General features: G+C 35.3%; 1 protein-coding gene across 1 annotated transcript in view; it reads left to right on the forward strand.

Moving 5' to 3' along the window:
* IMMP2L (inner mitochondrial membrane peptidase subunit 2) overlaps positions 1-27,638 on the forward strand; it is a 424,389-nt gene that overhangs the window by 216,443 nt on the left and 180,308 nt on the right. The window lies entirely within an intron of this gene.

Raw genomic sequence — 27,638 nt, forward strand, 5'->3', positions numbered from 1 at the left:
ATAGTTGCGAAGCACATCCTGTTCTTGTTTCTGTTAAATGGTAGAGTAGTTGAATGCATCAGTTCTCTAAGCACTCTGTATTGGAACAGTTTTGGGCATAATGCATGTTTTTATCTGGCCCTAACTCCACAAGGCCCTTAGGCTCAATTCAAGAAGATATTCCTAGCCAGGAGAGCCCTTTAGCACCATGTTTAAATGCTTTGCTGAAGCATGTCCAGTTAGAGTAGATTGCTAACATTGCGTGTCACGAACAATAGTCTACTCTTACATTTACCTGCCTTCTCTGCAGCTTGTGGGTTTACTTAATGCACTTACTGCTACAAATCTAGCATGCAGTTAATAGTCTTTTACAAAGCAGCTCCTTTAACTCATAACCCTTCATCCTTTCTTTCTTTAGTTCAGGGGCCCCAGATCTCAGTCTGGACCTCTCTGGTTAGAGAGTAATACTCACCTAGGTAGTAATTTAAAATATCTTTATAAGTGTGTAGGTATAATGGGGCTGGGTGACCAATGTAGTTTAAATTATTTTCCCCTTGCTAATGAAATGCATTTAAATTTGTAAAATTAATATTTTATTTTATTAAAGCTGTCTTTCTGTATTTAAAATGTATTTTGGCCACACAGTGAGGTTACTTTTTGATGAGCATTAATTTCTGTTAACTATTCAAAACCTCTGAGCTCATTGCTTAACTAAACATCAACACTGCCCAATATCGAGTCTCTGGAGGTTAGATGGAGAGGTGGGACCATTTCAGAGCGAGCTCTGGCTCTCAATTCTATAGTGGGGATGAAAGATAATGGTGACTATAAAGTTTGTATACAGTATAATAAAACCTTTGTATGCATTTTAAGGGTTTGTTTATAAGCACAGAAGTGCAAATATAACTCTCTGTGGACAGAGACATGAGGCTTGGTCTTGGGAAAAATCTAACCTGAATAATAGGTGTGTTGTGTTAATCCTTTATTGTGTAGGTGTTGTCAGTACTGAGCCTGTCACTACTGATTGTTAATGGGATTTTGGTTCATTAGATAAAAAAGCTAAAACTGTTGTGTCACAATTTCAGATTGTTTGTTAATAACATTTATTTTTAATTCTTTCACTTATGAACATTCTCTTGTTTGTTTCTCTTAAAAAGATTATTATACTGCAATAGGTGAAAAAGTGAGTGTTCACAGTGCTTTTCTTACCTGTTAAATTTTCTATCTGTTGTCAAGAATGCTGTATGATGTGTAACTGGCATTTAGTTTTAACTGTAATATTCTCATTAATATTAAATAAGGAATAAAGGTAATTATATTGATTTCAACGCAATCTAATAGGACAAGTGGGTTCAGTCTCTTAATGATTGACTTTCTACATGGTCTTTACCCTTTTCCTTCTGTGTCTTCAGCTGTTACAACACTGTAGATATAAGCTTATTGACTGTGACATGCCAGAAATCATAGCGGTAGCAATAAAATAATTCAATTTTGTCATTATTTTCTAGCATAAGATCTTATAATTTTACTAATTTTTACTCTTCTAGTATTAGTATTATTCTTCAGATAAAGAGTTTTTTATTCTCAGTCTCCTGAAAGGCCCTTTTGGCCATCGTATCAACCCATTTACTTTATTCCATAAATTTGCATGGCACTTTGAATATGATACATATCTGTAAAGTGTTCTGCTAGTACTGATCATCCCTATCACAAAAAGTAAAACCCCAATGAGTTGGCTCATCATTGAACATTACACTCTGAATTGATTTTATGTGTTTATATTGTAATAACTGCAGCTGTGTCCACTCACAGCTCCTTGCACACCCTCAGCCTTCTCACTGGTGGGATGGGGTGAGAGGCAGAAAAGTCACTGACTCTATGTAAGCTCTGCTCAGCAATATCTAAAACATCCCTGTAGTATTGACACTATTTTCAGTACAAATCCAAAACACAGACCCGTATCAGCAGCTGTGAAGGGAGTTAACTCTATCCCAGCCGAAACTAGCACAGTACATGAGAAAATAATATTTTAATAGAAGGAAAAGCTCTCTACTTGTGTCATAATAACCACTTATTTTATTGCAAATGAAATTTGATATAGCTTCAGGAATGCTGACCTATATGTCTTTGCCCAGTGGTATGAGAAATGGTTCTCAAATGAATACTGAATTTTTTGTAGAATGTCTGCACAACTTCCACGCGTAAAATTTTATAGTGGTGTTTTTATTAGTTGTCTTTCCTTTGAAAGTAAAACTACTGGAAATTGCCTGTGACTGGGGTGACATGATGAATTACAAAGGACATGAATTTAATCCTTTGTAGAGACAGCTGTGTCTGGTGTTTAATACGGTTTTGAAGAGAAACAAAGGAAGGCTAATTAATGTGTTTATGTAAATTCTACAAATGACAGGGTTTAGGCACGGTTAGTTCTTCTTTACCATGGAAGTAAATGATGGTTGTCCTGTCCATGTCTGTTGCAGTGATTTAGGGCCTACTCAAATCACATAATTAAAAAACTGTGGATGCTGTGGTTGCTAAAGACAAAAGTAATTAAACAAGAGACTGATGAGAAGAAGCTTCTGACAAAACAATTTTAGACTAAACGAAGAAGGAAAGATTTCAGTTCAGATGGTGCTAAGTAATTGCATTTCAAAACACATTGCTACATTATCGTGACCATTAAACAATTAATTTTGTTCTGTGGTAACTGAACAAAATTCTTAAGGTTGATAATGGTGATAAATACAGGTGTATCCTTTGCTTTATAGATACCTTGAAAAGGTTTATCTGCTTCTTCAAAGTTCTTATCCTACTATTTCGATTTCGTATTTCTGGCAGTGGTAGTAACACAGGCTGAGCCACTGGGAAAAAGAACTCAGTGACCATCTGCATTATTGGTACCATGCTCGACAGACTTAGAGCATTGGTCAAATGTCCTTATACACACTGACGTGCTAGCTATTGTGCATACCTTAAGCAATTTGTACCTTTAAGTTTTTAACCTGTAACATAGAAATTATATTTTCTTCCAGTTTGCTTTACAAATTGCTTTCTGAGGTGCCTATAATTTTAAGCATTCCTAATTACATAATTCCTGGTATTGCTTTTATTAAAATCAATGCTAAATGCTTTGTCATAAAGATTTATACAGAGAAAGAAAAATATGAAATCCAAACAATTTAGTTCCAAGGTTCACCTTGGAATGGAAAAAACAGGCCATAGAAACTCTGCAGAAGCCAATCAAATGCACAAAAAATGGAGTTTTGCAAGGACATTAAGAGAAATAACATTATAGATTTCTTAAGACAGAATATTTATGCCACAAAAAATACTTATATAAAAAATTAGAGAGATAGAAAATAATGTTTAACACAGATAGTTTGAGAAAATTATGATAAAATTCAAACCAGTTTTGCAGGTTTTTTTACAGTTTTATAATGCCTGAAATTCATTACAAGGCAGCTGTTAGTTAATTTTGCTATATGAAAAGACCAAAGTGAGATCCATAACTCTTCGTGTCTCTTACAATAGAGGTAGAGGTCACTACATCTTATTTTGTTCCTAGATATACCTCCACTTAAGAAATCTCTCTAAGAATGGTCTCACTACTTATGTTTAATTGCGGGATGTCTTTCATCTCAAGGCAGCATTTCTGAATTTATTTAGTTATTTGATCTCTTTGTTGATACTCCAGACTAAATATCTTATTTTTACTGTCTTATCCTGTTTTACATTCCAAAATGCTTCAAAACAGATACAATAATTAGTATTGTTCAAGACAAGAACTAGCTCTTCTGTCTGAGCGTGGTATGATTTTCTTCCTTTACAATAGGTAATTGAAAAACATTGCTGTTAGAGTGGGGAACTTCTAACTTAAAGATTTTTTACTGTAGCCCAGTGGAGCTATCCATTGTATGATATTAAATATGCATTTGGAATTACTTTGTGTTGCTAAATGAAGGAGTTCTGCTATCGAGTTTTACATGTGACAATGACATGGCAGTTGCAATGCATTACTTTGTCTGGTCAGAGGGATTAGTGACATTGGGACAGCCTTGGCTGTGGGGCACTTTGGTTGCCAGTTGAAATTAGACCGAAGAAAGAAACAAATACAAAAACTTGCAATGAGATGAAATTTTCTTTTGCAGAGTGTTGCATTTTTATGAAGTAAAAAATCAATATGTAGAGGAACGTTAATTTTATTGCACGCTAAAACTTTAATGGAGAGCTTGGCTCAATGCAGTCTTTGCTGGAATAAAGACAGTTGGGATGAGTCTGCTCTAGTCCTCAGAGCTACTTCTTTCCCAGGTGTGCCATATTTCGGTTTTGCCTATTACTGCAAATTGCCACTTCATTGATTCTCGCTGATACTAAAGACCCATAGATGACATCTCATTTCACTCTAAAATTGAAATGTCTTTAGATCACGTTACATCAGAAGCTGTAAAGATAAGTTTTGGAAATTGTGACATTATGAAGTAGAATTTAAGTGTTTTAAACCTCCATAGATCTTAATAATGTAATTATTCACTTTCCTTATTGCTTGAAATCCAGAAATCTTTAACTAGACATAAGATCAGTCATATAGTGCACCAATGTATAGTTAATAATTGTCATATTTGAGTAAACCACGTCTTTTCTGTCTGCTAAAGGCTGTGTTGTTCAAACTTGGCTTTGTAGGAGATAATTTGCAATTTATCTACTATCAGACTAATACTCTGTTCAGGTACAGGTACAGACTCTGTTCCATAGATAGTTGTTGTTATGCATTTTTTTATTCCTATGTGCTATGAGAGATCTCCAGAATTCTGCACAGGATTAGGAATGTTTCAGATACTGTTAGCAGGCTTGAGTTATTAAACAGAATTGTAAAATGGCAATTGTAAGAGTTTGGTTGACAAACAAGGTTGATAAAATATTTTAAGAAAAGAAAAAAATACCCTAATTTTGTCTAATGTATTCAACAACAGTATATGCTTTTTGAAGAGGAAAAAACAATAGTTAAATTATTAGATATTTCTAAGAACTCTCATCTACTTATTTTGTATGAATTTGTGTAATCTGGGTTTGGCCAAGATAAGTAGTAAGAATGCGTAGAAACTGCATAAAAAATCAGATGTCACTTTGTATGTGTATATGAGAAATGTGGATCTTGATTTCTATGTTTGTATGTGTAGTAAGTCTGTATTTATTCTTTAAATTAACATGTGTATACTTGCTGATACATAACAGGAACCAAGTCATCAACTTTTTAATGATTTAGGATTAATTGCTGTGGTTGTTATAATTTCATTTAATGAACCATAGAAAACAGGACTACCTGACTCCTGAGTTGATTCTAATATAGCTACCTCTCATCAATGAAGAATCAGCTTTATCTAAATTATATCTGACCATTTTCTGCCTAACCCAGATTGGATAGCTTCCACTTACTGAGTGGTTTAAACTACACCATATTTCCTGAATTAACTTCTATGATAGCACAGAGGGCAGTAGCAAAGTCTAATTTCATTAAGTTGTGGAATATTTTGTTTTTAACTATGCTATCTTTTTTAAAAAAAACTATGCTATTGACATTTAGGAGTGAGATTGCACTTGTTCCATAATGAGACTAAAATAAAAAAGAAAATGTTGTCTTTTTTGGCAAAATCTGTTATGATTCCAGGCTACTATTCAATGGAGATAGTTTATAATTTAATATTTTGTAGATGCTGCATTGTTATGTAGACATGACTTTTCACTGTTGTGTGGTATAAATCAAGACATTCCATATCAGACTGTAGATGCAATGCAATCCAAACATATATAAATCAATAACCCAAAATGTTGTTGAGGATGATTCTATGATGAAAGACAATGCAAATTTTGTTTTTTATATGATATTTCTGTGCGTGTTTATATATTGCATATATATAGTTCAAAACGTGTTAAAATTATATGTATGTTCAAATTATAGGATTTTTTTTTAAATAAATGGCAGCTAAGAGATTAGGAGAGGAAATGACCTGTGTAATATTTTGTAAAAATCAAAGACATGAAGGAATATATAGTGTGTTCCCATATAGGATATTTTATGGTAAAATTAAAATTCAGAAAATGTGAGTGGAATCTCAGAAAAATCTTCTTCAGAAACACATATTAAATGGAAATTAGATCTCAAGAGGAATGATAAAAGTCCTGTTGTTTAGCACATTAAAAATTTCACCTGTAAAATACTAGAAAATGTACCATGGAGAACCATCTTACTCTAGTGCATAGGCAGAATAAGTGGTCTACTAGGCAATTTTTATCTGTTATACATATGATTCTGTTTTTTCTGTTCACATTTTAAGCACCTCTTTTCAAAAATGCCTGTTCCATAGACACTATTCTAAAAGGGTATAGTGGGGAAAAGAAGGACTCTAGAAAAAAAACCAGCATTCATTTCAGGTGCATTAATCAAATATGCACCCAGTATACTAGTACTTTCCCAACGATGAAAACACTGTTGCCTTCCTATACAGAGGCAGAGATTATACCAATGGGGAAAAGGAAAAAAACTATTTATGTACAGAATACATTACTTTGCTTCAAATGGAGTTAGATCCTTAGTAAGAATTTTCATGTAGCTTTTATACAGCTATTTTAATATGAGCTAATGGAAGTCACCAGGATTGCATGTGAAAAAAAAGACACTAATGGGATTGTATAAAGAATATCTTGTTTAAAGTTATGATTCAGTAAAAGATTAAACCAATCTATCTACCCTTAAGCATACAACAATTTTAATTCACTTCAGTGAGTAACTTGTTGGGTACATTGGGGCCCACTAGCTATTGTTGAGATCAAGTAAGATGTTTGTCTAAAAGCATAATACATTACTGGTACCTTCTGTATATTTGGGAAACACAGATATGTTTGCAGCAGGCATCTCTTCTTGCTTTTCGGAAGACTGTCTTCATAGTTATTTGCAGCAGGAGCAGTATTCCTCTTTGTTACATTTACCCTGAAAAAATAAATTCAGCCTTTGCCTCTTGGTTTTCTTTTTAAATCTTAAGTGCTCAGCTGTGCTATCTGGTACATTAAAAGTGAGAGTGAAAAATAAAGCTCGAAGTCAGAGTTTAGCTAGTTTGAAAAAAAAGTATAGTCCACTTTATGTTTGCCACATAATTTGATTGAGCCATTTGATTAAATAATTCAATCTCTGTAGGGAATGGTTTCATGATATATTTTAGAATGGCTGGTCCGTGAGAACTGCCTTAGAAAATGGAGGAAGAATCATATTGGGAAATTTTAGCTGTCTTTTGCTCCTAATAGAATTTCATATGAGTCACTCTGTTAGGTTCAACTTCTGAACCTCAGAGGGTATTTCTCTAAGCTAGTCAACAGTGCTGCTTCTGTGTCTACTGCAGAGTTTTATCTGGAAACAACACTTACTAAAATTGATTTCGTTTGGTAGGTGGTCCACCTTAATTCAGCAATAATAACTAATCAATTCTTCCTTGGTAAATCACAAAGGCACTGTTAAAACTGGATGTAAGTTTAAGAATTTACCTGCTTCTTTTAAAATTTGTTTTGTTTTGGTCACTAACTACAGCTGAATTAAAGTAAGTAGTAATTAATAGTAGACTAGGAACTAAAAATAAAAAGGTTACCACCTTTCTTCTTCTGCACATATAGAATGGTAGAGAAGATTATTATATTCTTTTCTGTTGAGTATCTTGTTCTGTCATTGGTGAGTTGCTTTTGTTTTTTACATTGGGCTTATGTTACTCAAGCATAAGTGGTTTAACAAGTGAATAACACATCTGAGCCCTCAAACGTTAAAAATATAAATGTAGCTATCCTGATTCAAATATTTATATGACTAACAGCAATTCCGTATTAGTACACATGATTATTCATGCCAGTACTGCCTTTGGATTGTTCCTTAGGCTTAAAGGGGTAATGGGGGGACTTTACTGGTAGTTGCATATGTTTTCCTATAGCCAAGTCAACTGACTTAGAGAATTCCAGAGCATAAATGAAGACCAATTTCTGAGCATACATAGATAGGTGATCTTGAGATCAAAACATACAATTAGAATGTAATGCTTTTGATTTTTTAAAGTTAGTGGATGCATTCTATTAAAAATATAATTTAAAAATATAAAAAGTTCTTTCTGTTATTTGTTTTTTTTTTTGAAAGAGTAGTTATTTCTACATACAAATTAAAACTGGACTAGAATAGAATTTTTACTTAAAAATCTACAGTGAAAACATTGGAAAAGTATTAGAACACAGTGAAATAGTTGCTCATCACATGATAAAAAGGTTAAAGAGTCTTTAGGGTGACATTAAAATATACATGGACTATTTTAACTGAAGACATATAAGTGCCACTACAGACATGGAGAGAAGTAGCAAACAGGAATTCTTATTTCAAAGTTTGGTACTATGTTTGGCAATAAAAGATTTCAGACCAAGAGTATGCTAATATGATCCAGGCTAGCCGCAGTAATCTTGAAGTGTAGATGGTGTTTATATATGGAATATAATCAAAATTGCTTATAGTACAGATACTTCTTTCCTTGAGGGAAAAACACTGACTGTGTGTAGTTTTTTGTGGCTTAAAGGAAGAGTTGTGAAGATCACAGAATCAACTAGGTTGGAAAAGACCTCTGAGATCGTTCAGTCCAAGCTATGACCTTGTCAACTAGACCATGGCACTAAGTGCCACGTCCAGTTTTTTCTCAAACACCTCCCTGGGCAACCCATTCCAATGCCTTATCATCTTTCTGTGTAGACCTTCCTCTTAATGTCCAACCTAAACCTCCCCTGGCACAGCTTAAGACTATGTCCTCTTGTCGTATTGCTGGTTGCCTGAGAGAAGAACTGACCCCCCTGGCTACAAACTCCTTTCAGGTAGTTGTAGAGAGTGATGAGGTCTCCCCTGAGCCTCCTCTTCTCCAGGCTAAAGAGCGCCAGCTCCCTCAGCCTCTCCTCATAGGACTTGTGCTGCAGACCCTCACCAGCCTCATTGCCCTTCTTTGGACATGCTTCAGCACCTCAATGTCTTTCTTACAGTGAGGGGCTCAGAGCTGGACACAGTACTCCAGATGTGGCCTCACCAGTGTCGAGTACAGGGGAAGAATCACTTCCCTGGACCTGTTGGCCACACTGTTCCTGATTCAGGCCAGGATGCCACTGGCCTTCTTGGCCACCTGGGCACACTGCTGGCTCATGTTCAGCTTCCTGTCAATCCAAATTCCCAGGTCCCTTTCTGCCTGGCTGCTCTCCAGCCACTCTGTGCCCAGCCTGTAGCGCTGCATGGGGTTTTTGTGACCAAAGTGCAGGACCCGGCGCTTGGCCTCATTGAACCTCATCCTGTTGGATTCAGCCCAACTCTCCAGCCTGTCCAGGTCCCTCTGCAGACCCCTCCTCCTCTCCAGCAAATCAACACTCCCCCCCAGCTTGGTGTCATCTGAAAATTTGCTAATAGACTTGATCCTCTCATCCTGATCATCATAAAGGTATTAAACAGGACTAAGTCCAACCTTAATCCGTGGGGGACACCACTAGTGAATGGCCATCAACTGGATGCAGCATTGTTCGCCACTATTCTCTGGGCCCGGCCATCCAGCCAGTTCTTAACACAGTGAAGAGCGCACCTATCCAAATCGTGGGCTGCCAGCTTTTCCAGGAGTGTGCTATAAGATTTATAAATATTATGGGACTTAATAAGTAATATATTGCTTAGTAATATATCTAACTCTTGTGTTCTTAGTGTTTTAATTCTCTCACCTGGATGGTAACTGACTGCTGTAGTCCTGAAATATTCTGTCTCTACTGCAAAATAAATGCATTCCTTGTTCTGTTAGTTGTAAGTGCTTATGATAACAGCAAAATGCATTTAACCTCATTCCTACAATCTGCTATTCTTCCGGTAGACAAATCTGTCCCTTAGTCAGTGCTGGTTTGGCACTGAGGTGAGGTGTGAATGAGTCTGTGAGTAAAGATGAGGTTACTTGGATTCAGAATATTCAGTTCAGCCAACTCATGTGACTCAAAGTTGCAGTGGGTAAGTTTGAACTGGCAGATGCCAAATTTGCATTTCATTTAATGTTTATGTATTTTCCTGAAGGTATTTTTGGTAGCACGTAAATAAAAGTGTTAGAATGTTTCTTGCTAAATACATTCAGAACTCTTAAGCTGCTAGTGCGAAGCATAGTGTCACAGTGCATATTCATGCTTTAATAGATAATCTTTTGTGAGAGGTGTTCCACATACTTGTCTAAGACCTTAAAATAAAAGTAATAGAATATGTTTTATGTATTGAGGGTTCCATAAAAGTTTGTACCAGAAATATTTGGGATCAGCATTCTAGCTCAGACTAATAGGGTTGTACCTGGCGAGTGCTGGAGCCTCACTGATGCTAAGCCATTATAGTATATACCGATTTCTCTCATTAGCATAATCAGACAAACTTGGGAGTTTTCCATTTCAAAAATCTGTGTATTGTCTTCAGGTGAATTATAAATTTACAGGCAAGAACTTGAGAGTCTTAGGATAAAAGTGACTCAGTTTCATTTTTACTGACTGTGAATAAATATTGTTTCATCTCAAAAATTTCATAAAAAGGCCTGGATGTAATACACAATCTAGTAAAAATGAGAGTATCATCAACACACACTTTAGATTTTTTTCTGAAGGAATGCTAGTTTAGTTGAACTTAGTACCTTTGAGTTCTTCAGAATTTTTACATGTTATAAACACTAAAACATCTGAGCTTACCAAAACCACCTTTGTAGATTAGTTAGTACAAGTTGCACATTAAATTGAAGCTACTTACCTGATTTTTGGAAACTACTCTTCTGCAGGTGTCAAGCTGTTGACAGTAGATCCTCTGAAGGCTGTAAGTAGTATAGTTTTCTATTTTGAGTCATTTGTATATAATAGTACCAATGATTTTCCACTTTCTTGCTCTTAATTTCAACAATATTTTGTTCTAGAAAAAGGCTTTCAAAGATAAGAAAAAAGTAATGCATTTATAGCAAACAAATTAATTTTTGTTCAAGAGCTTTGAACCCCTGAAACTATTACATCATCTCAGTCCTTAAAAAAAGTTAATTTTATAATTACTGGAACGTTTAGCAGTGTCAGAAGATTTAGCTATAGTACAGTCTTCATATAACTATTTTGAAGTTATGCAAAAAGAATTGAAGGATCATCATAATTCCTGCAAACACAAAATCAAAAATACTTCTGTAATTTCTAAATGCATTAAAGAGAGGACATCAGAATATATTTATATTGTTAATGCTATTTCACAGTTCAATCAGGTGTCTTGCTGTGTAATAAAAGACCCTGAAATTAAAATGACCCCACTTTGCAGAGTGTAACTGTAGGATTTTACTATAAGGCTGTCTTGATTTGATCTTACTCTTACTGAAACGGAAAATGATATCCAACTAATGCATCTGAAGTGGGTTTTTATACCATCTAAAGCTCTCTTGTGAAATTAATGTCTTCTGCTTCTGGCCTCAATTACATCTTATGATTCTCCAATTTCATATGGTTTTTCTGTTCTTTCTTCTGTGATTTTTCAGTATCCTTTTGATGATATTCTAAATCAATCTGAAGCACATGCTTCAGATACATCACACATTTACAAAACAAAACAGACCCACCCAGATTTGAAAATGTCAGCAATATGTTTAATGTTTGGTGCTGTGTGTAGTAATTGAGGATATCTTAGTTTTTTAAGGCAACTAATAGCTTGATCAAGAAAATCAATTTAACAGCAGAACAGTGTAATGACTGCAAAATGTTCATTAAATTTTCCACTATTAAACCCCCCACATTTTCAGTCTGATCAACTTGGACAACAGTGTTATTATCTGAAAGCTAAATATCTGCTTTCTACCTGTAAGTATGCATTAATGATACCTCTTTGTCTACATGCATACTTTTTCCAATGCAAAATGGTGTCATACAAATAAAATTTAGAAATAAGTATTTCTTTCTAACTGCAAAACCCACACTTGTATTTCTTATTAAGATGTAGGTAATATATAATGCAGACTGCATATTTATATAAACTTTAAATTAGTAAGGAGTTTCTTTTTGGTCTTTATTCCTTACAAAATTTATAAAAAAATGTTCTGTTTCTCCTAATGGAAAATGTATTGCTTTTAATAATTAAAAAAAAATGGGGGCAATATTTATAGTGTAATTTCATTCACTAAACAAACAAAAAAGCTTCAGTTGCCAACATGATAGATTTCTGATTACGACCTTGTAACATAGAATCATTTTATATTTAAGAATTCCCTACAAACCTTGTGTGGGCAGTGTTCATATTCACAGCTCCTTCCTGAGGAGACTGAGCTCTTGTCTTTCAGTTGGAGTCTTTAAGCTTTATTGTTCTGTCAGATTTCAGAATCAGGTCTGAACTCTTGTGTTTAGTTAGGTGTATTTACCTCTAAAATCTTTTCTCTCGTGTCTTCTCAAAGTGAAGAGTAAAAAGAAGTGGAGATTTAGACCATTACTAGGAGTACTATTTATTCAGTTGCTCCTATGATCCTAGGTATCTTATGACTGATGTAATTTAGTCTTGACTGTGTCAGTTGTGTTATCACCACTGGACAACCTGTGATAAACACCTAGTAACAAACAAGAGAAATTATGGTAAAAATTGAATAATGACTCTAAATGATTGCTCCGTAAAGAACTTTTCTTCTTACACTATGGATTTGAGGTAGATAAAAATATTCTTTTCTTTCATTATAGCATCTGCTTGGTTTTGGTGCGAAGAAAAATAACCATTTTAACAATGTTTTATTTAAATTGTGGGTTAGATGAATCTGATTCATCTCAGTTGACAGCTTCTGTAATAACAAAAATGTTTCTTGTGAACAGATACTCACCACTGAAGTTTTAGAATGGTTCAACTCTGCTTCATCACCTTATTCTTGATTTGGACACTGGTCTGTTATTAATTACTACATAAAGCGAAAAATTAATCTCCCCAGGTATTCACACTCGAATTCCAATTGCACTCGCCACTCAATGTTCACTTGTGAATTTGGTAATGGCCTTAATGTCCCTAAGCTTCCTTTCTTAGGAGGTTGAATGATTGCAAAGATTGTCAAGACAGTTGTGATTCTAGCCTACCTCTTCAGATCAACTTAATCAGAGTTAAGAGTTGAGCTCTCTTTTGTCTTTGGTAGAAACTGCATTGACCATTTGCTTGCAATTGACTATTTTAGTGACAACTTGTGGAAAAGATTATTAAACCCTTTGGCCCCTTCTCTGCACTCTCTCTCAATAGCATTTCCTCCCTGTTAAGTGGCAGGTCAATATTTTACTTGTCATTTTCTCACTGCCAATGTATTAACAGGTTGGTTGTTTTTTGTTTGGTTTTTTTTTTTTTTTCATGTTATTCTTGTTCCCTTTTCTTATTTGTATTCTGTAATGTGTGTTGGCTTTTCTTATTTTGTCACGGTGTGTTCTTTTCTACTTGTCCTACTTTATACAACCCTGAGATTAGCTTCAATTGGTTAGAACAGAGTGCTAATAATGCCAAGGTTGTGGGTTTGATCCCTGTAGGGACCATTCATGAAGTTGAACTTCATGATCCTTGTGGGTCCCTTCCAACTCAGAATATTCTGTGGTTCTGATACTTGCTGGAGATCTGTGAAAGATCTGATTTAGTGGAATTCCAGCCTTTCTTTCTCCCATTGGAAAAAATTATTCTTTGACTCGCTCTTCTTAACTTATTTTTGCTGCCTTTCCAGTGATTCATCCAAATTTATATTCCTTCTTGAAGTTTATAATTTTATTTTGCTGTTTATCTCTCCTGTTTTAAAGGAACATGAGTTCTGTAAATTAATCATTAGTGTCACCCAAGTTGCCTTTCACCCACCATGACATTCTCAACCAGTTTGTTCCTTGAGGTTCATATCCACTCTAGAGGAGCCCTTCTTCCATTTTCTCTTTCTATTCTTGTTCTACTATAGATACAAAATATACATTATACTATATAGTCTTTAAAAAACATATAGTACTTTTTAGAAACCATCACTGATTTTGAAGATTTTGCTGGCCATTATACCTTTTCCTGTATTCCTTTCCTGACATCTTTCCTGTTAGTTAGAATGTGGCTTTTCCACCAAAACTTTTGCTTTGCTTGGTTTGGCTAGTTGCTGTCTGACAAAAATATTCATAAACTTCATAACACCAGTGCTAATGTTAATTTGTTTTTTAAATGTTTATTATCATGACTTGTTCAAATTGTACCACTGTATACTGAGACCAGGCCAATACATTTTCCTATTAAGGATTCTCTTGATTAGGGATTTGCTGCCATTGAAAATGACAGAAGCTAACAGTCTTAGTATCGGTGATGGTAGCACAGCTGTCAGGTGGTGCTGGATCATGAATCCAGTTTTATGAAATTCTGGCAAGTATAACTCATTTAGAAATGGCCAGAAATGCTCTTTCAAGAATTTTGACAGTAGTGGAAAAGTTATTTTCTGTGCTGTATATATAACATATTTTATAAGGGTGTTTCTAGTACCTCTCAGGAGCATATTTTAGTTTTAAGATCAGTAGACAACTTTGTGAAATTTCTCATGTGTGAAAATAAGCTGTTTCCCCCCTGTAATTTGAATGTGAAGGTTGTGTGCCACTGACTGACATTAACACAGGGATATCACAACGGTGTTGCCTCTGGTGACAGTGCATGTTTCTATTCTGTATTCCAGTAACATGTCCCAGCTCCTAGGTGCTGTAAGAAAGACAGAATTTTTCATTCGTTTTGGCTCTACTGCCAAGGTCACTGATTTCCTTGGGTATTACTTCTTATCAGTCCCCTGGGAAACAGGAAAAAGTATGTCAAGTGCTCATTTCACATGGGGCACTAGACCATCAGATGGCCTGGGAGAATCTACATTCCTCTTTTCAGTGCTGTTTCATACCTACTCAAACATTTATAGGTGGTCTCTTTACCATTAGCTAGTGGTTGGTTTTCAAACATGATAGAAACCACTTGGCTTGCACTGTGAGTTGCTGGCAATGCTATGAGAAAAGAAAGTGGTTTTAGTATCAGCATCCCTCATGAGCCTTTAAGCAACAACTCTGACGTCTGAGTATGCAAGCAGCGGATCTTTACATAAAGGAGCAATGATCTGAGCCTCATGCCAGGCTCAGACCTAGAAGCTGAAGAGCACAGTATGCCATTATCTTTCCCTGCTCAAGAATTTACTTTGACATTTGTCCTGTCCCTATAGATTAAGCAGTTTGCTGCTTGCTGCAATCTCACCATCAGGGAGTAACGTGCTTTGATATTTGTTTTTTTTTTTTCTTGCCTTCAACCTTTATTGCTATCTAGTAATGTAATAATAATTTATTTACAGTATATTCCCTCATGAGCTTCATACGTCTCATAATATAAACACAATTGAAAATATATTTTAAATGATTGATGTTGCAGTACAAATAGAAAAATAAAGTAGTTTTGTTCTCTAAAAGTAATGAAACTGATTTAATACAGTGCAAGTCTTTAGTGGGATCATACGGTGTGGTAAGCCTCATAGTATCAAAGAAAACAATAAAAAACATTATAAATATATAAACGCCACAACTATTGTAGGTGTTCAAATGTGAAAATAAAGACACTGAAATCCAGTTTATTTCCTTGATATATAATGTTTATATGGATGCAAAATCATAACTTCAAAATAGTAGTCTTACCTGTGAGTTCAGGTATTTTCACAGTATAATTAACACTTCTATTTTAGAGTTGTAGTGCTCAAGTAGCTGGAGGAATTATAGTTTTAATATTGACATTTACTGTATCATTGTTTTTTAAAACTGTATATTCATTGAACACAGACGCTGTCTCACATATCTTATTGAATTTAAAAATAATAAATAACAAGTTGCTGGTCTAGATCCTGAAATTCTCAGGTAAGATAATTTAAACTTTTTTGCATAATTCCCTTTGAAATGTTGAAATTTACTAAAATATTATGGACACATTGATGGCTTTGAGTTTGTAACCTCAGTCATTTCCTGACCTAAAGTTGTTATGTGGTAGCTCTGTAACATCATACCCTACTTTTTGGTTTTAGTTTCTTCGTTATCACTTGCTGAATATATTTTACATACAATTCTTTCCTGGTTAAACACAAAAGAAACAGTCTTCAGATCCACGGAGTATATATAGAATAGGGAAAAAAGGGGGACAAGTGTTTTTTTCTTTTTGAGCAGATTGCTATTTCAGTTGAACCTGAGTCTTCGTGAAGGTCTTCATTATCTATCATAAGACTCTCTAAGTGTCCCACCTGTTCTTTCTCAGGTCAAGAGAAAAATACATGAAAAGCTTTGATTTTCCTCCCTTTTTCCCCGCCTCAACCCAAAGTTAGTTTTCACTGAGTCAGACTATTGTCACTGACTTTCCATTTTAGACCGTTCTTTGTCTTTCATGTTGGACATGCCTTTTACAACCTTTGTCTGCACAGCTTTTGACACAGCAGTGTGTCAAATAGCAGGCGCAGTTCAAAAGTAAAAAAAGAGAAATATTTCTAATTTGAGAAAAAGAAAAAATTTTGTTACTGATACACATAATTTTACAATCTTTAAAAGAGAAAAAAGCTAAGGAAAATTTTCTAAGAGAATGAGATGCATGTGGGAAATTTGAGATAATTATTTAATGCTGTTTTCCTTTTGGAAGAAGCTCTATTCAGTCAGTAGTTACAGCAATGCTTGCAGAATACAATAGCTGCGTTTTGCAATGGTCTCTTTGCATGTGGATTTTATGGCTAATTACTGGTGTTGGTTTGTTTGTGTATTCTTTAGAGGATAATTATTAAGCAGATTCAAAGGTGGTGACAGCTGCAATTCCTCTCTGCTGATGGCAACAGCTAGTTTGTGAAATTTACAGATCAAATATGTCCTGAAAATATTGTGACAGTTAGCTTGCCGTAATATTACTTGCTGCTAGTATTTGTTATTCAGAACTGTATGCAAAGTAGGGACTGACTAGAAAGCAACTATTGTAACAGCAGAAATAACATATGTATTATAACTGGCCAAACATTTTTCTATGTTTACAAGATGTACTTCAAGAGTCACATTCAGTAATCTATTATCTATTAAACATTATTTTTTTTCCTTTGTGAGTGTTTGTCCAATCATGAAGGAAACAATACTATAGGAGATTAGAGAGTGGCTTAACAGAATACTTATTCACATGTTTGTTGTTTTGCACTAGTAGCTATATGCTACTTGTTGCATAATTTGTCAAAGTTTTTAAATTCCTGATGTTTCAAATTTATTTCACTTTAAATTTTATTGGCTATTAAAGCAAATGTCTTTAAGCATTCTATTGACTGAAGATTTCGCCATACTTTTCTAATTTGTTGTAGGTTTGTTATTTGAACTGACACTGTTAATGTAATCTGAACAGGCATTCTCAATGCTATCAAAAGAGATGATTTGTTCAATTCATTTCATATTGGGACAAAAACAAAGGCTGATAAAATCAGAAGTTGCATTTAAAAATCTTTTGCAATTCTAGTCTCTGAAAAATCACTATCTTGTATTCGGGGTTTTTCATTTGGTAGTAGTGTGAGTACTTCCCAATCCTTTTATCTGCCTTGGTATTTAAAGTTTGAGGAAGGAAAAAAGAGTCCAGATGTTCTGTTCTTTTCTTTTGAATTTGCTTCTTGTACTTGGTCAGTGGAAGAAGAATGCCTATGACCTTAGTCTTGCAGTAGTAATATAACTCTCTAAAAGAGGGTAAAATTGCCCTCTTTGACTGGGTGTCCCTGTTGGACACTTTTCTTCCATTATCTTTTTGTGATTGAAAGTTTTGTCTCTCTGGGACAACCTGTATGAAATTTTCCTTATAAAAGTCTGAGACTCAAGTGGTCTAATTAAAACCGGGATTTATTAACAGCACAGAAGCTGCTCAAGATTAGAAGAAAAAAATATTTTGCATAGCATATCTATCCTGACACTCTGCGAAGCTCATCTAGATAGATCTCTCTAGAGTTTAGTTACAGAATAAAAATACCTTACATTTACAGGAAATCTTTTTTCTTTTTCTTCTCTGACTTTTTGCTAGGCAGTTTAGTTGCAGAAATCTCTCCTTTCAAGGGACTCAGCCTTTCTTTTTCTTCCTTATGTTCCACTCCTTTAAATTTGTGACCTTTTCTGTTGTTATTAATTTTCAAATTATTATAACAAGTTGATATTAATGTATTTATGCCTTCCAAAGAGAGGTCATCCCATTGCTGATGAAAGAATTCAGCATCCTTTACAGACTCTTGTTCAAAGTAATTAAACAACAGCTATGAGCTGGCATCTGATCATGTCTGCAGTCTGCATTGTCTGCCTATCTATGTCTCTGACAACTGAGCGCTCTTGATCAGTGAGTGAGGGAATGATGTAGCAGAGACAACTGTTGATCAAACTCTTGTTGCTAAATGATAGCATTTTTGATCACATTATTCACTATTGACAGTAGGACTAATTTTCTTTGACAGCCAGAGGTTGCTGCAAATAACATGTTCTTAAGAATTATTGCATTCCAGAAGCAGGTTAAAGGCATCCAGATATGGCAGGATGTTACAAGACTTTTAATATATTTTTTTTCTATTTTCCTATTTTTACCACAGTGGCTTCAGGAAGAATATGGAGTGATGCTCTTTCGCTAAAATCCTTGGTACAATTATCAACTGTAATTGTAATTAAAATTGTAATTACAATTACCAACTGTAAATTACCAAACTGGAGAATGGGATATGAATTCTTTTTCTCCAAATTCACTCACCTTGGAAATATTTTTCCTCTTGGCTTTGAGGGGAAATGTCCAATCTGAGTGTTCATAGAACATATGCCCAAAATGCTTTTTCCTTGTCTCAGGACTATTTCTTATAAGAAAGAAATATTATTTCTTAAACCACAAATCTCAGGACTTACTAGACAAAACAAAAATCATAACACAATTTATATCCTGAAAATTACTCCAGTTTTAATAAAATTTAATGAAAACAAGGAAATAGAAATACCATAATGGCAGCATTAGTATTTTATTTCTGATTGAGTATCTCAATATTTGTCATATGTAAAGCAAGATATTATATCTTATCCCTCTCTCACATAGCATTATTAAAAATATTTAGCATTTACATACAGTACTTGCAGATTAGCTCAGTAATTCGTAATTGGTGAGCTTATCTCAATGGCATGAAATAAAACCATAGAATTCTGTGGAATCCACATATATAAATACTACTGGATGTATCCCATCTCTGTGCACTGAACTCCTTGTGCTCAGATTGACTGGAACCAAGGTGGCAGCAGGAACCGTCAAGACAAAGCAAATAAGCTGATCCTACTGAGGTTCAGAGTGTTACCATCTTGCTCAAGAGAATCTACAAAAAGTTAGGGACCACTGACTTGTAGGTATACAGCTGACTGAGCCCTGGGCGATAATTAAGGTACTCCTAGGCAGAAGGAACAATGCAGTGTGTTCAAGCTATATTGTCAATATAGTTCTCTATGTAAGGATGATCGTTTAGAACTGAACTTTTCAAAAAATAGTTGAATGGAAAGTCATTCATTCATGATATTGGAGCTCTGATTGTTGTGGGAGTACATTTTTAAAAAATCCATTGTTCTTCCTTTCCCAATAAGGACTTTATAATTACTTTCTATCATATCTCTTTTGTTTCTTAGATATATGGTTGTTGTAATCACTTCACGAAGCACTGAGATGCACCTAAGGCTTCTTTTGCTGACCATTTATTTTATGTCTTAAGGTACATCTTCTGTTGAAATTTCTTGGCTATTTATATGTAAATAAGTTTTCTGTAATTGCCACTAGAACAGCCTGCTTTCAGCCCTGTAATCTAATATAGGTTGCAATTTATTTTTTTTACATTATCCACTCATAATGGCACTTGAGGGCAAACAGTTTGATACATCCGTCAACACTGCTTTCTTATATAATAACGGAGTAGAAAAGGAACTTTGTTTTGAGGATTAAATACAACTATTTTTTTAATAGCATACAGTGTTAAACATGGCACAACAACTGAATAGGGAGCAGAAAATAATAAGTCCACGGGAAAAAAAAGATTTGTTTGCTAAAAATAGGCATAGAAAGAGGAAAGAAAGATAACTGGGATTTATTTGAGATAAGAGACAAAGAACAGGATAGTGTACGTCAGACAGATAAGTAACTTTGGAATGCAATATTTTTGTATTTCGTTCTTTAAGGCATATCTTCCACCACACAACTAATTCAGAGCTATTCAGAGTCAATGGAGAGGATTCATCCGCCTTGAGGAAGTTAAACCAAACCTATGTGAAAGATATCTGTGCTGCCACAAACAGGAAAGTCATATGTTACATCCAAAGAATGCCTATATTGACCGGGAAGAAATGCCTATTTAAGGCTCATCCTGAAAAAGAAAAGACACTGATCTAAATTACATTGATATTTAAAACAATTTAGTTAGATCAATGCAAGTTTCTCCATGTGTGCATTTGAATCTATTACAACTGATCCAGAGCAAATAAGTTTGCAGTATGATCAGTTGCCTGTTCCGTGTGATTTATGTATAGATACTGCAATGTGATTTTGTATGTATAATGAAAAAGTCTGTTATATTCCTCTAGGAAGAGGGTGTAGAAGGCCTGAAAAATAATTCTGAGGGTAGATTCGAGCTGTCTTATTGTTCGTGTCTAAGAATTCTCTTTCAGAACTGTTACTGGATTTGGTGCTTTTCAGTTCCTAAGAGGAGGGAGTGGTGGATTGAGACAGGAACCCCAAAAACAGTCTGCAAAAGTCAGCAGCAAGGAAGAGGCTGTGGTGAAGGATGTGTGGAGCACATCTTATGAGGAGTGGCTGAGGGAACTGGGGTTGTTTAGCCTGGAGAAAAGTAGGTTTAGAGGAGACCTTATCATTTTCTACAACTATCCTAAAGGAGGTTGTAGGGAAATGGTGGAGTCACCATCCCTTGAAACATTCAAAAAACATGTGGACAGTGCACTTGAGGGTATGGTATAATGGTGAACCAGCTGTGTTGGGCAGGACACGTCTCCAGGATGAAGGACCGCCGCCTCCCTAAGATCTTGCTCTACGGTGAACTTGCCACTGGCTACCGCAAGAGAGGAGCCCAGAAGAGGAGATACAAGGACTCCCTGAAACAACATCTCAGCCTTGGCCGTATTGATCATCATCAGTGGTCTACTCTGGCCTCCAATCGGGAGGTCTGGAGACACACCATCTGTAACGCTGCTGATGCTTTTGAGAACGCACACAGGATCACTCTTGAGGAGAAAAGAGAACACAGAAAGAATGGTGTCTGCTGATACCACCTAAGGAGTCTTTCTGCTGTGCCTTTTGCAACTGGACTTGTCCATCTTGCACTGGCCTCTTTAGCCGCCAGTGTGCTTGTAGCAAGTGTGGGTAGAGCCCTTCCCAAATCTTCGTTCGCGAAGCCCAGCCATGATGATGATGATGATGATGAACACGGTGAACATGGTGATGGTTCTAGGTTGATAGTTGGACTTGAAGATCTTAGAGGTCTTTTCAAACCTTAACAATTCTATGATTCTATATAACATATAGCATATATTATATGCTATAACAGGGTGGAAATGCCATATAATTGCTAATAGTGGAGCCTTACTTACATTTAGAAATGTGGAAAAGTTGAGTTTTGCCCAGAATATACTGAGAGTATTCTTTGATGAAAAAGCATGGGAAAGAATGGGATAGTTTTGGAGAAATGATTACCTGAATCTTGAATGCAAGGATGTATGTTTGTGCTGTGCATGTAGATTCATGTGTGTTTAGGTTAACCTAAAGCTTGTAACTTTGGTGTTACGTGTTGTCTTTACATCTTGTTAAGGCACAGTGCAGTTTCCTGTAGAGGGTAATTCAGAGCTTCTAAGCTAGATATTGAAAAATCTGACAGGGAGATAGAATCCCTGAAGGTCTAGATGTCACATATCAAAAAGTGATACAAAATGTCTCATTTGATGTTCATTGTCATTCATGTAGTTTTTATGAACTCTTACATATTTTAGTGAATGTTCATGTAGTGTGGTCAGTGAAGAAGTGTGAAGTATTCATGAATACACATGCATATTTAATAACTACTCCCAAGGGTATCTTCCTTTTCTGGTAATTGGTGTTTCACATTCCAGCTCCTGTACTTGTGAAACAAATTGTGTCAGATTTGGCAGTTAGAGAGACTGCACATAAGACAGTTCTGGAGACTGGACAAAGATGCTTGGTGTTTCCGAGCACAAACATGTACACTCCACTCTGACTAGTGCACAGCCAAACTCTCATTAGACTCTTATCCATGGGAAATTTTTCTATTCTGTCATCAATCTAGTAATTTTCTCACACAGAAGCCTTCTTAGCTAGATCCTGTGGAGTAACTGTTTTGTGCCAAACACCTGTACAGTCTGGCCTTACAGCTAGTTAATCAGTTCAAAAAGATCTCTTTTAGGTCAAGAAGTTGTTTTCCCATGGTATAAAGCCAACTTGCTGCCCTGAAATTGTCCCTATTTTTGATTTAGTAAGAAAGTAATACCATGAAGAAAACTAGAAAATGCTCTTTGACATAAATTTTGACTTTGGATACTTTTATTATATAAAATAAATTAAAGCTGCTTTCAAGCATGGACTGATGAATAGAATGCAAGATAAGTTTGTGCATTTCAGTTTCCTCACATTGTAGCTTATCCTTTCCAGAAGAAATTAAATAAATGAGTTTCTATACAGATTTTTGTGGTATTGTTGCTATAAAGATCTACTGAAAGCATTTGTCTCAAAGATGCTTCACTACAGCAGCAGTTCATGTGCAACTATTTACCAAAACAAACTCAAAAACATTATTGGAACTGGGAAAATTCTGTTCATTGTAGCAGCAATTGGAGCCATTTTCTGTAATTGCTTCTCCTCCAATGATGTTTAGCTTCCAAAAGGAGACTTGCAATGCTTGATAAACCTTAAAGAGAAATGACACCATGATTTCAAAAGGTACCTTGGAGAAAAAGCGGTAAGGATATGGCATCTGAACATAGATTAGATCAGAGATATTTTGCTATTCTTTCACTGTGTTTTCTGAGATGGCTAGAAAATGGACAAAAAAACCATTACAGGATTCTACTGATTATATTAAATGTTTGAAAATTTTAAGCATTAATATGTATTTAAAAATATCAGAAGCAGAATTCCACATTAAACACTTGATATTTAATGATTTTTTTCTCTGTCAAGTCTGTTCATGAGAGAGACAGAGAGAGAGAGAGAAATGCGACTAATATTTTTCCTTTTGTATGATGTGCTCATTTACTAGGACAAATCTTCTTTTCTCTACAGAAGCACATATGGCAGAAGGAAGCAAAATAAATCTGTTTCCTCTTTGTAGAACGGAACAGGATGTGGAAAGCTTATGGTAGGGTTTGAGGACTGCAGTCTTTCACATTAGGGACATATGCTTGAAGGGGATCCATCTGTACTGCTGTACAGACATGTTATCAGGGCTTTGTCTGCACTGGGCAGAAGCCAAGGCTGCTGCTGTCAGGGACTCCAGCCGCCTCCCAGCAAGGGCTTGGAGTGAGTGAAGCTTTTTCACTCCCATGAGGGCTCCTTTATCAGACTGACCTTCGTCAAATTGATGTTTAGTTCACTCTGTGTTTTCTTTTTTTTTTTTTTTTTTTTTTTTTTTAATTTACCCTTAGATACTTGCTGTGAAAAATCAAAAGATCAATTCTGATGTGAGACCAAATACCCCCCAGGAATATATTTTCATGGGTGAGTTTTGAACCTCTTCATAGAAGCGCATTTTAATGGAAACTCAGGACAGAACTATTAGTTTAGCGTGTGGTTGTAATATGTTATCTGAGCTGAATAACATGCACAATGCAGAGCTTTAAACTTAAGTGACAGGTAAATAGGAAAGCAGGAGCATTTCTTACTCTTGAACTTCTCTATCCTTAAGGTACTGTACTTAGTGTGATGCTGTTAACACTTTAATAGAGAATTATTGGACTTTGAGTGGATAGAAAAGAGTGATTGAAATTCAAAAATACTAAACTGCATAAAATAGCTGCTATTCACTGACTGTGTCTTTGGTCAAGGGTCTTTTGTAGTAGTTTTACTCAAAGGACACAGTTGTTTAAATATAATCTTTTAGTTACAGGGAGAAGGGGGGTTTATGTTTCTTGTTACTAGGTCATCTTGCTTTTATTTAATTTTCTTTTCATTTTTCTTTCCCATGTTGTCATTGTGAGACCCAAGCAATTGCTATAGCAGAACAGTTAAAAAAACATAGGAAAAGAAATTCAATCAGATTTGTATGTAAATGGCAGAACTGACGCGGTTTATTTTGACTAACTGCTTCCCTGCTGTTATCCAGGCATTGATAACATGCTTCTGTGTATTATTGGAACTGCCACAGCTGAGGTCAGTATGGATTAAACTTCACTACAGTATAGTAATAGTATGAGATTGCTCTTTCAGTGCACCAAAATAAATGTTTTCATTACTTCCCTAAAATAAATGCATTTGGTGCCTTGAAGGTAAGGAAACCCATAAAACTATCTTTAGAAACCTTCACCGCATGTAAATATTATCTTCTTCTTCCTAGTGAAATATTTTTACCCTTTTATTTGCCACAGTTTTTGTCCTATTCCACTCTTAATGCCAATAAGCACAATTTTTCTCAGGGTCAAAATCATCTTTCAACATTGATTTCTTGCTGAAGACTCAACAGCTTACTATTTTGTAGTCACAATCTGTTCTACTTTACTGCTAATCCAATCTTGTTCTTTAAGTAGAGTCAAGGGAACTAACTCCAACTGTGAATTATAGGCACACACCCCAGTCACTTTATTTTAGTCCTAATTTCCCTGGAAAGGAAACCTGAGTGCCTGTGCCAGAGAGGACATCTGCATGTCACCAGCTGTAGATGGTCAGGAGAGCAGAACTTCAGGACTATTGCAGAGGGCACATCTCCTGCTCTAGACCTGGTGATCAGGATGTGTCAGTCTTAATAGGAATAGAAGACATAATGAGCTCACCAAATATGCCTGTTTCTGTGCTTGATAATAAACCAAATAACAATAAACTCTCCAAATACTGAAGAGAAGTAGGATACATATGGAAGTACATCTGTAGTGCAGGCTGAGAAGATTGTTTCCCTGCCTGATCTTAGGAAAAAAAAAAGCTCAAAGATGCCCTCAATTCCTTCTTCCAGCATTGTCTGGAATTCTGTACTGGAGTAAGCGTAGCTACTCTGCTTGAGGCAAAAAGCATTTTATCCAGTGGTATCTTTAATAAAAAGCATTCTGTCCTTTTTCTACTACAGTGACACAAAAAATTTTGGGTTTGCAGTGTCCACAAGAAGTCTGCATGTGCCTGTGTTTGACATGGTGGTGGTGTTAAACTTTGTTCAGTTTTCCTTTCATGGCCTTCATAGTAAAATCATCCTAGTTTCTTCTGAGGCTGTAAGCCCTTCAAGCAGGTAAAAGCCTTTATTTTCTGTGTTTAATGGTTTATACAGTATTGGTAAATATTACAAATAAGGACTAACTGTACATTATGCAAAACAATTGAATTGTTGAGGTAATTTAATTTTACATAAGCAATACAGGAATGGCTAACTGCATATAAGTCATTCAAATTAAGAAAATATAAAAAGGGTTTTTCAGACTAAAAAGAGTGATTTGCTCTTTAGAATAATACTAAAGAAAAATATATAGGTAGTTTAAAGATAACAAAATAATAAACCACAGAAGTGATAGAAGCCTAACCTTAATAATTTGTGTTCAAGCTCTGTGATGAATAAGATTTAATCTATTTTAATCCTATGAAGTCTTTTATATGTCTTGGGAACACTGCAATTAAAGTTGAGCAAAACACTCAGTCACTAACTATGATGCTCTTATTATAAATTATTACTAGGAATTTAAAACCTAATTCTTATTCATAATTATGATGAGAGGAAAGATGCCCACCAGTTTTGGCCTTCTGCAATTCAAAATTAGTTGTAATTTCTTGTTTGGCTCAACACTTGCATGAGCTGGCCTTAATGAATCATCAGATTTTCAGCTGATAGTCTGTTTGCATGTCTGAGCAAACTTCTTCATCTTGCTTTTTTTTCTTGTTTCTTTTTTCTCTTCCTTTCCTTTTCCCTTCCCTTTTCATGTGAGATTCTCAAAGCATCTTTAAGCTTAGAGTATCATGTGGGTATTTTTTACGTGCAAACTATTCAGTTTAGACTTAGATTTAATAGAAGCTTTGCACAAGCCTGAGAAGCTTGTTCTTTCATTTGCAAGTTTGCCATCTCAGAAGGAACTCTCACAGAAACTGAAATTCAATAGTGATTATGTCTCTATGTATATATTTATTAAATTAATGTAATGGATGCATATACATATACATATGTGAAATGTAATACTGAAAGTTTTTAGTAATAGTGATATATATCTCTCATCTTACTCTGTGGTTTTGCACAGTGCAGCTTAAAGTTGCCCAAACAGGACAGCTCAGAATTCACTTAGATTAGCGATAGCTTCCAGAAAGATGAGACCAGTATCATTACTCCCTTTCTCTTACCAAAGGAAGTCTGTTAAGATCTGACCAGAGAGTACCAGCAGGCTACCTTTTTTGCTTATCTTAGAAACCTTTGTAGGTTATAAGAGCAGATAGTTTAACCTCTTAGATAGCTAGTTAAATCCATGACTTCCTGAATTTTAGAGAAAAGAGGAATGTGGCAGAGAACCATTGATTTCAGTATAGTTAGGTATTGTCAAATAAAATTTCCTGAAGGTCATCTACAGGATCTGTTTATAAACAGAGGAATCAAACAACTCAAATGCTGTCATCACTGGAATAGGTTTCACTTACTTTAATACTTCAAGCTACTAAAATTATTATAGTGCTATAATGATGCAATGGGGTAATATCATGCTTTATCCATATTTCTTAAAGCTTTGTGAAGAGTAGTTAACATGTGGATGTCTTGAGCATTTTATCACTGTTTCTTTAAAGTCTGGGGAAATTTTTAAAAGTTTAAATGAGATTATTTTATATTTATCTTACATAGACATTCACTTAGAAATACATACAGAGTTATGCCAAGAAAATATTAAGTGTTCCTCATTAGTGCTGTGAATATAATAATTAGAACTAAGCAAGTGAAAAAAATTGACATTTTAATAACTGTCCAATGGACCATGTATTTACTAGTCTTTTGTTTGCAGCAATTTTGATCAAACTTGGATCTGACAAGCGTAAAAATAAATTAAGTCTATAAAAGGGAAAGGTTATTATTTTATGTTCGGATGCAAAGTAGTCTTATAATAATTGTAGTCACTTAGAATCATAGAAGCATAGAATATCCTGAGTTGGAAGGGACTCAGGGGGATCATCAAAATCCAACTCCTTCACAAAACAGCCCCAGTAAACACACCATATGCCTGAGAGTGTTGTCTAAATGCTTCTTGAACTCTGTAGGTCTTGGTGCTGTGACCGCTTCCTTGGGGAGCCTGTTCCAGTACCCAACCACCCTCAGTGTGAAAAACCTTTTCCTAATACTCAACCCAAACTTCCCCTGGCACAGCATCATGGCATTCTCTCGGGTCCTATCACTGGTCCCCAC

This window comes from Chiroxiphia lanceolata, chromosome 5 (genome assembly GCF_009829145.1).
Source record: "Chiroxiphia lanceolata isolate bChiLan1 chromosome 5, bChiLan1.pri, whole genome shotgun sequence".
Taxonomy (NCBI): Eukaryota; Metazoa; Chordata; class Aves; order Passeriformes; family Pipridae; genus Chiroxiphia; species Chiroxiphia lanceolata.